This window comes from Phalangium opilio, unplaced genomic scaffold (assembly GCF_054372755.1).
Source record: "Phalangium opilio isolate 3A_F unplaced genomic scaffold, DU_Popi_V2 ptg000015l_1, whole genome shotgun sequence".
Lineage (NCBI taxonomy): Eukaryota > Metazoa > Arthropoda > Arachnida > Opiliones > Phalangiidae > Phalangium > Phalangium opilio.
In genome coordinates this window covers 2153036-2162572 of record NW_028324150.1, presented here as the reverse complement: position 1 = coordinate 2162572, position 9537 = coordinate 2153036, and the positions used below count along the sequence as shown (strand labels likewise).

Below are 9537 nucleotides of genomic sequence, written 5' to 3'. Positions count from 1 at the left end.
TGAGTGGGCATCTACATAGACTTCAGATCCTTAAAACATCCCGGGCAACGCCGGGTTTCTTGGCTAATGCAGATTTAATAGGAAACACATTTTTGTTTATATCTTAGTTACGCTTAATATAGTGTTGTTATTTTATCTTGGGAGAACTACCTAATCCAAACAGTAAAAAACTAATTTTGTCACAGGCTGGATTCGAGCCTGTGCAAAAACCTGAAGCTGATCTACTGCAAATCGCTTACTGGCCACTTTAAATTAAATATGTTTATTTGTATCAATGGCAAATAGAGATAAAATGGAGTGAGATAGTATGGACATATGTCAGCAAAGAGGGTACAAAGAGGCTACCCTCTTTGCTTGGCTGGAGTGTTCTCGCTTTGGAAGTCTTTCTCTGCACTCTTATTGGTTGAAATGCGGTGAACCGGATATAAAGAGTGAACTATAACCTGAGGATAAAGCAGTACAGCGAGAACTCCCACAATGCCTTGCCCAAGCAGTTAGCTTCAACTCCTAATCTCTTTGATGTTAGCTGCTTCAGAATAAGCGTGTTTAATTTTGATTTAATTAGAGAGTGGGTGAGCCGATCCTGAATGTAATGCAATATCAGGTCGACTCGTGGCGAAGTCGGGCAAGCCCGTTAAACTTCGCCCAGTTCCAAAAAGGGAGTTAATATCGAAGGATCCCAATGGAACCCGATCAGATATTAAGCTGATCAGAACAGATACTACACATGATCTTAGCCAACAGGCCGAGAAGCGATACTAATTGCACGGTTAATTAAGCTTAAATATTTCATTAATTAACGCTAATTAATTAATTAAATTATGAACCTAATTACTCGAAATTATACAAAAAAAGCTATTTACTGGATGAAAAATTGCTCTAAAATAGTCTATGCACTGCGGACAGAAGTACCACATACCCAATCTTAATTATATATCAACCCTATATTGATTAATTTAATAATATTACATCAATTAGTTTTAATTGCTGCCTTAGTGGACACATTTCCTTGAACATCTGTGTTCGGCAGAGTAAACATCTTTACAGGCGCTCATTGAAAACCACTGGGATTTCAAAACCCTATAGGATGGCTAGATTTATCTTGATTTCCCAATACACCATTTTCAAAAGTCTGGAAGTAAAATAGAGTCTGATGTGTTGAGTACCTTGTTTTCTTACGCGGACAACAAATTAATTAAGATTTAATTATGATAAGTCTTCTTACAATACGTAACAAATTTTGACTGGTGACTTTTAAGCCCTATTTAACGTCTTTCCGTCCACATAAATATTCAATGTTCCGTCTAAACTCTATATATAAGCAGACGACACTGCGATCAACTTCGCCCCATTTTGAAAACAGTAGACCTATTTGATATCGTAGGATTAATCAACTTTTGTTGGGTAATGCATAAAGGGTATCGAGGAAGTGGGCTTATGAAGGAATAAAAGGCTTGTCATTAAGTGTATCGAGGCTTCTCTGCACGCGCTCTGCCATATTTCGAAGTTGGGTAATCTGCAGCTGGTAACCAATGGCAACCGAAGCGACCGGTTCGGAAGGTCCTTGAAAACAGCTTTCAGCTCTCTTTCTCTATTTGTTAACCCCGAATCAGCCTTTTCGTTCGGCCTTCCTTGGTTCTCAGGACTGTTATTGTTTGAAAATTTAATGATTCCATTAGGGCTTATCTCTCCCTTAAGTAACTTTAGTTTTTTTTTGATTTCATTTCCAAGAAGAATTCGTCATCCCTCCCAAAGTTCATCACATTTAATCACAGAATTATCAACTTGTAATCTTATTTCAGATTGTTTTTTCTTCATGACCTACACAGTTGCAATTGGTTACAGAATATGAATGGTCAAACTGTATCAACGTTAACCATAAGTTCATAAGATATGTTCCATAATAAGTTTTCAAACTCCTGGATACAAACTGGAGTTTGACAAGAAGTGATTGAAGTAGGTCATAGATTGGAGGTAAAGCAACATACGCCTGATGAGGCGCTGTCAAAGGCTTAGCAATTCAGACTAAATAGGAAGATGGAAGTCCTGCAAAATTAACCACCGAATGTAGGACTTCAATACTCGCTTCCGTCGTTCTCGAACTAGCTCGAGCTGTAAGTCTGTAGCACTATACGAAGTATGGTAGTCTCATACTTTTGGAACATATCTTATTAACTTATGATATCAGTAACACTAGGGAAATCAAGTTCATTAGAAGTAGTTTGGTTCAGTTCTTCACAAGGGTTGGGACTTGTGCTAACACCTAGCCATTAAGCCTATTAAGAACTTCTTATTGTATACCTGTAACCTTTATAATTAACTTCTTATTGAGCATCGTTTAATTAAAATTGATAGTTGCAATATAACTGGTTAAAAAGAAATGACTTCAAGGAGATGTTTTATTTGAGTGGGCATCTACATAGACTTCAGATCCTTAAAACATCCCGGGCAACGCCGGGTTTCTTGGCTAATGCAGATTTAATAGGAAACACATTTTTGTTTATATCTTAGTTACGCTTAATATAGTGTTGTTATTTTATCTTGGGAGAACTACCTAATCCAAACAGTAAAAAACTAATTTTGTCACAGGCTGGATTCGAGCCTGTGCAAAAACCTGAAGCTGATCTACTGCAAATCGCTTACTGGCCACTTTAAATTAAATATGTTTATTTGTATCAATGGCAAATAGAGATAAAATGGAGTGAGATAGTATGGACATATGTCAGCAAAGAGGGTACAAAGAGGCTACCCTCTTTGCTTGGCTGGAGTGTTCTCGCTTTGGAAGTCTTTCTCTGCACTCTTATTGGTTGAAATGCGGTGAACCGGATATAAAGAGTGAACTATAACCTGAGGATAAAGCAGTACAGCGAGAACTCCCACAATTCCTTGCCCAAGCAGTTAGCTTCAACTCCTAATCTCTTTGATGTTAGCTGCTTCAGAATAAGCGTGTTTAATTTTGATTTAATTAGAGAGTGGGTGAGCCGATCCTGAATGTAATGCAATATCAGGTCGACTCGTGGCGAAGTCGGGCAAGCCCGTTAAACTTCGCCCAGTTCCAAAAAGGGAGTTAATATCGAAGGGTCCCAATGGAACCCGATCAGATATTAAGCTGATCAGAACAGATACTAAATTATTTTATTAGTTTTGTCCAAAATTTACAACAAATCAGATAAACCGATATATTTTAAATTGCCATTAAGTTAATTTAATTTAGGCAATTTTCTGTCAGTAAGATTAACTAGGAAATATCTTATATGCCACTAGTCGTCAGGAGGAAACGATATTATCAATTAAATTTAAAATTTTTCATGTATAAATTAAAATTAAAAATGTTCACGTGTAAATAAAAATTTAAAAATATTCTTGTATAAATTAAAAGTTCATTAAGACTAGAATAACAATATTAGCGATTGGCCATCGCACCTAACGACTGGTAAGTTAGTATTACACCATCGGTCACCGAACTGAGAGGGGGTAAGTCTGTACTGGTCCAGGTACGCCTTGTGGATGAGGTTAGTTCGTACGCGCTCCAGGACTACTTTAGCAGAGTCCTGTCTGTTGTCGAAGATCGCTGCGTTTCGAGATTTCCAAATTTGATAGTTAATTTCGGTTATTAACAACGTAAGTGTTTCAACTAAGGGTAGTTGAACCGGAAGTGGCGCGAGATATAGAATTGACCTCCATTGAATGAAGGGGACATTGACGAACATGCGCAAGTGGTTACGTAGGAGTTTAGCCGTCTCGCACTCATAAAAGACGTGGATAATGGTTTCGTTGGCTGGGCACCTGGGACAACGCCGTGAGTTTCCAATTTGACGTGATAAGAGAACGTCTCTCGTGGGAAGCGCGTCGTGAATGATTCGAAACGCCAGGTCTCTACGGGATCCTTCCAGACGCGGATTTGCTGCCCGACCAAAGGTAGCTGTCCAGTTCAGATGAGGCTGGAGGGAGCAGACTCTAGGTCTATGTTGAAGGCGCAGGTGCTTCTTCACTTGTTGATTCGTAGCTTTACTGAAGTCAAAGGTGTTGTCCTTTCTTTTAATCGCGAGTGCCATGTTCTTCATAGACGTATAAGTCTTATGGACGGTGCCCGCATGAACTTGTTGGGAATTCCATGGAAGGTTGAAGATCGATTTACTTGTTGTGGACAGATTATAAACCACACAACGTGAGACTGGATGCTTAGATAATAGGCATGCTAGGTACCGGGTAAGAGTTAGAGCTTTAATTTCTAAAATAACATCTGGTACCCCCTAATCCTCCTTCGGACTTCGGTAGATACATAGTATTTCTTGAGATGCATTCTTGGCGTCCATCCCAGATAAAATTAAACATTGTCCGGGTAACTGTGATAAGTTGTTCCTCGCTTAACTTGAAGAACGGCACTCCATAAGTAAGCTTTGGGAGTGCCACTTGTCGGATGAGTTGGATTTTCGTCCGCCACGTCATAGGCAGGTCTTTCCAGTCCTGAAATGTCTCAGTAAAGTTATGTACGGAAGATTGTGCCGTTCTCACATCTGTCCCTCTCCCATTGAAATAAAGGCCCATTATTTTGATTGGTTCCTTCGTTGGTCGCAAGTCAAGTGCCCGGGGTAAATCGTCTCCTGTACCCGGTCCAATTATCATTAATTTCGTTTTCTTCTGATTCTGCTTACTACCCGATACGTGGCCAAACTCGTCCAAGATTCTCAGGGTTTCGACAACTGATGGACCATCGCCTAGAAGCATATTTGCATCATCGGCATGTGCGATATATCGTTCTTCTTCATGGGGTTTTCCGGGACAACGAAGACCTCGGATGCTTGGTGATTTTGTGATGGCGAAGAGGGCTGGTTCAAGTGCCAGGCAGAAGAGAACGGGAGATAATGGACAACCTTGTCGTACTCCGCGGCCAATAGTGAACTCAGGCGTAAGTTCACCGTTAATCAGTAAATGACTGTTATTGTCCTTGTATAGCAGCTGAAACCAAGAGATGAAAGAGTCTCCAAATCCGAAGCAATGCAACACCTTCCAGATGTAACTATGTTCTAGGCGATCAAACGCCTTCTCAAAATCAATGGCTAAAAGGTATCCTGACGTCTTTCTTTCATTGTAGGATGCGATGATGTCCCGTAACATGACTAGGTTAAAGACTGGCTGGCGACCTCTGACTCCACATGACTGTGTCGAGCCGATGAGTTTCTGAGTTAATTTTGACAGACGTAACTCAATGACCTTGGCTAGAAGCTTCCGATCAAAATTGAGTAGGGTGATTGGTCTACAGTTAGCTGGATCGTGTTTGTTCTTCTCATCTTTACACAGGAGCGTAACAACCCCTTTCTTAAAAGAATCCGGTAGAGTCTGGACGCGAAGTATCTCATTAAAGATGCGGGTTAGTAGCGGCCGAAGGGTAGCCCATAGGAACTTATAAAATTCCATAGGTAATCCATCTATGCCAGGTGCCTTTCCACTATTCATGTGGCTGAATGCTGCTTGCAAGTCTGCTTCCGTTATAGGTTCCGTGAGAGAGTCCAATTCTGTTGACGGTAATTGGGGTAAAGCCTCTGGTAAGTCTTCCAAGAATGTCCCCGAAGTTGCTTCGCTGCTATATAGATCATTGTAGAACTGCACGAAAGTTGCCTTGATGTCTGTTTTGTTCGTAGTGAGACCGTGCGGACCAATGACGGAGGTAATGTCTATATTGCGTTTTCTGCGGCGATACCTGCGATAAAATGCCGCGGAAAAAGTTTCTTCGCTACTCAACACCTCCGAGTGACTGGATAGTAAGCGATCCTGGTACTGTCTGCGGTATTCTTAATGGAGATCGGCCTGTACCCCATCCTTCGCTGCAATCACCTCCATAGTCTGGTCAGGGACACGGCTTATTTTTTGGAGAGCCCATCTCAAAAATGTTAAACGTCGCCTCTTCTGCGCCGATACAGCTTTGCTTACTTCCACGAGTATCGATTTCATGTCGTTTTTGGCGTTATCCCAGTCTTGTGGGGATTTCACCGTCTCGATAAGTGCTTCTAATCGTGGTTTTAAGGAATCCGCAGAAATTGCATCGTTCAACAATGCTATATTCATCCTCCAAAGTCCCGGACCCCTCGATACCAGTTCGGTGACTTTTAAAACGATTATGACAAGATCATGATCCGATACTACTACATTATTACTACCTACAGGTAAAACTTCAGCCTTAGTACAGAGTAGCGTTTCAGAGTTTGTAACATAGATTCTATCTAGCCTAGAATGATAATTTTTAGAGTGCCAAGTATAAATTGTTTTAGTCGGATGTAGGAGTCTATACACATCAATTAAGAAAAGGTCACTTAGCATGTTGCTTAATTCCCTGACGCTGAGATCATTAACAACTCCTGGACCCATACGATCCAATACATTATTTTCTACACAATTAAAGTCACCCCCTACAATCACATCGTCATATTTACCATCAAAAAATTCAAATAAGTTATTAAAAAATAAGCGCCGCTGTCTAGGTTTACAGGGAGCATACACATTTAAAATTCTAAATGTTCTATTGTTAAGTCTAAAATTAAGGCTTAGTACTCGACCATCGTTATCAGTGCGAAAATTTTTTACACAGTCTTTATATCTATCTCTAATTAAAATGGCGACACCACATGAGTAAGGCGATGGGGCGCTACTATAAAAAATAGTACAATTTATGAAAACACTACGTATCGAAGTCCAATCGTCCGCTTGCAATAAATGTGTTTCTTGTAAAAATAAAATATCTAAATTTTCTCCTAAGAAAAGTGACGCGACATTTTTCTGCTTGTTCTTATTTTTCATACCGTTAATGTTTAAAGTTCCGATTTTTAGAAATGACATAAAATAATTTAAAATGTCAACTGTTAAAAATTCAATAGTCTAAGCTTATTATCTACGTACTGTCCTCGTGTTCTTTAGCTTCCCCTTGGGACTGGGAGATCCTGGACTTGCTCTTCTTTTCACGGAAGAGCCTTTCTTGGTCTGGTTGGTATTACTTTCTGAACCGGTACTTGGGGTATTTTCACTCGCCATAGTTGCGAAATCTTTGCTGCTCGGTGTGGTACTTGATTCCTCGTCAGAGTCATCACCGGAATCATCACTGTTGTCCTTTTCGTCGTTTCCCAATGATTGGGATGTATCCTGAGGCGTGGCATCCTCGTCTAAGACTAGGTCACCGTCACCACTAGTGTTACTCTGAGTGGCCTCTCCCCTGGGCTCTTCTGGGGTTTCCGATTTGTTAACTTCCGGAACCTCATCTTCATGTCCTCCCAGTGGTGGGAAGTTGGTCGCTTCGTCGGATCTTTCCAAACCCGCGGAGCTCCCGTCTGCCTGTTGTTGACGACCTTTCACAACAGGGCAGTCCTTTTTAGCATGGCCCAGCTCATTACAGCCGAAGCAGCGTTTTTCCACTCCGTTGTAGAAAATTAAAGCTCGGTGAACCCGTGAAAACGTCATGACGTTAGGTAATGGTTTCACCATCTGCATTTTGACGATTCTCGTCCCAGTCTTTATTCCCGGTAGATCCGCGTATTCCTCAAATTTGTAGCTGACTACTTTACCGTATGGTGCTAGCGACGAGCACACTGAGTCCCATTGTAGCCAACGCGGTAGATTACGAATAGTAATCCATTTGCCGGCATCGTCTAAACTCGTTATGGGGCAATCCTTACCCTTGACGGTGATCTTGCTCAAGTCAAAAGCTTTAGTTGCACATACCAGGTTCATAAACGTGATGAGGTAAATCCCTCTTCCCGCCGGTTGAATGGTATCCACCGACTTTGGTCCAACGTCTGCATACAAAGCGTGGGCCACGTCGACGTAAGGAAAATCGGCTTCCAAACGCCCCGTCCGTTTGCGATCCGCGGTGGCGCCTGCCATTACCGCGGCACAAGCTGAGACGACCCCAAATATGGGAATCGTTAAACTGAACTTTTTAAATAACCCGTAAAGTCGCGTTAAAAAACGAACTAATTTCGAAAGCCGAAAAGCGTCGCGAAAAAAAGAACTTCGGAGACTAAGAAAACCGCAGAACCGAACAGATACTACACTTTGATCTTAGCCAAAAGGCCGAGAAGCGATACTAATTGCACGGTTAATTAAGCTTAAATATTTCATTAATTAACGCTAATTAATTAATTAAATTATGAACCTAATTACTCGAAATTATACAAAAAAAGCTATTTACTGGATGAAAAATTGCTCTAAAATAGTCTATGCACTGCGGACAGAAGTACCACATACCCAATCTTAATTATTTATCAACCCTATATTGATTAATTTAATAATATTACATCAATTAGTTTTAATTGCTGCCTTAGTGGACACATTTCCTTGAACATCTGTGTTCGGCAGAGTAAACATCTTTACAGGCGCTCATTGAAAACCACTGGGATTTCAAAACCCTATAGGATGGCTAGATTTATCTTGATTTCCCAATACACCATTTTCAAAATTCTGGAAGTAAAATAGAGTCTGATGTGTTGAGTACCTTGTTTTCTTACGCGGACAACAAATTAATTAAGATTTAATTAAGATAAATCTTCTTACAATACGTAACAAATTTTGACTGGTGACTTTTAAGCCCTATTTAACGTCTTTCCGTCCACATAAATATTCAATGTTCCGTCTAAACTCTATATATAAGCAGACGACACTGCGATCGACTTCGCCCCATTTTGAAAACAGTAGACCTATTTGATATCGTCGGATTAATCAACTTTTGTTGGGTAATGCATAAAGGGTATCGAGGAAGTGGGCTTATGAAGGAATAAAAGGCTTGTCATTAAGTGTATCGAGGCTTCTCTGCACGCGCTCTGCCATATTTCGAAGTTGGGTAATCTGCAGCTGGTAACCAATGGCAACCGAAGCGACCGGTTCGGAAGGTCCTTGAAAACAGCTTTCAGCTCTCTTTCTCTATTTGTTAACCCCGAATCAGCCTTTTCGTTCGGCCTTCCTTGGTTCGATTTCTCATTGGCTGAACGATGTTTTTTAAGTCGACTATGACGGTAAAAATAGAACACGTTTTAAGTCCGACCGAAACGAACCGAGCGGCAATTCTGTCGAGCCCGACGTAAAAGATTTCCGTCGAAACCAGTTACGCCGTGTTTCCGTCGTAATTTTCTGCCGAGTAGAAATCCAGCTTAAGCGATACAGGCTCGAGAAGAGATGCAGTAAAGGAGTTTTCCTCCGCGGTCTAACCCGGTTTCTCCTTTCCATAAAAACTTGTAGTGGTTAATGGTACTAGTTAGTATGCTGTGGCATAGGGGCTAGCCACCACCCCTCTATGCAATGTAAAGGGACCCACCCTAAAACAAGCCACAGGCTTGTTTTAGAAATCCCTTCATAGACAAAGCCTAGTTATTATTATTAGTCCATCAGAACATATATATCAACCAATTTTTAAATTTCAATTAAATACAAAATTTTACTTCCTAATTTTAACCTACTACTATTTTGTTTAATAATTATATATTTGTTATGCCTAATAGGATTATCGATTGTAACATTTTATATTTCTGTATAATTATCATATGTGAATGTGTT

At 40.5% G+C, this 9537-nt stretch overlaps 1 non-coding gene and 2 pseudogenes across 1 annotated transcript; all 3 read right to left on the bottom strand.

The window, feature by feature from the left end:
* Positions 1-567: 567 nt before the first annotated feature.
* LOC149704912 (U2 spliceosomal RNA) lies at positions 568-757 on the bottom strand. The gene has a single exon (XR_016381646.1). It is a non-coding gene; the product is annotated as a U2 spliceosomal RNA (small nuclear RNA).
* A 2214-nt stretch (positions 758-2971) lies between these two features.
* Positions 2972-3179, bottom strand: LOC149704911 (U2 spliceosomal RNA; annotated as a pseudogene).
* Positions 3180-7898: 4719 nt separating this feature from the next.
* LOC149704910 (U2 spliceosomal RNA) lies at positions 7899-8073 on the bottom strand (annotated as a pseudogene).
* Positions 8074-9537: the final 1464 nt, after the last annotated feature.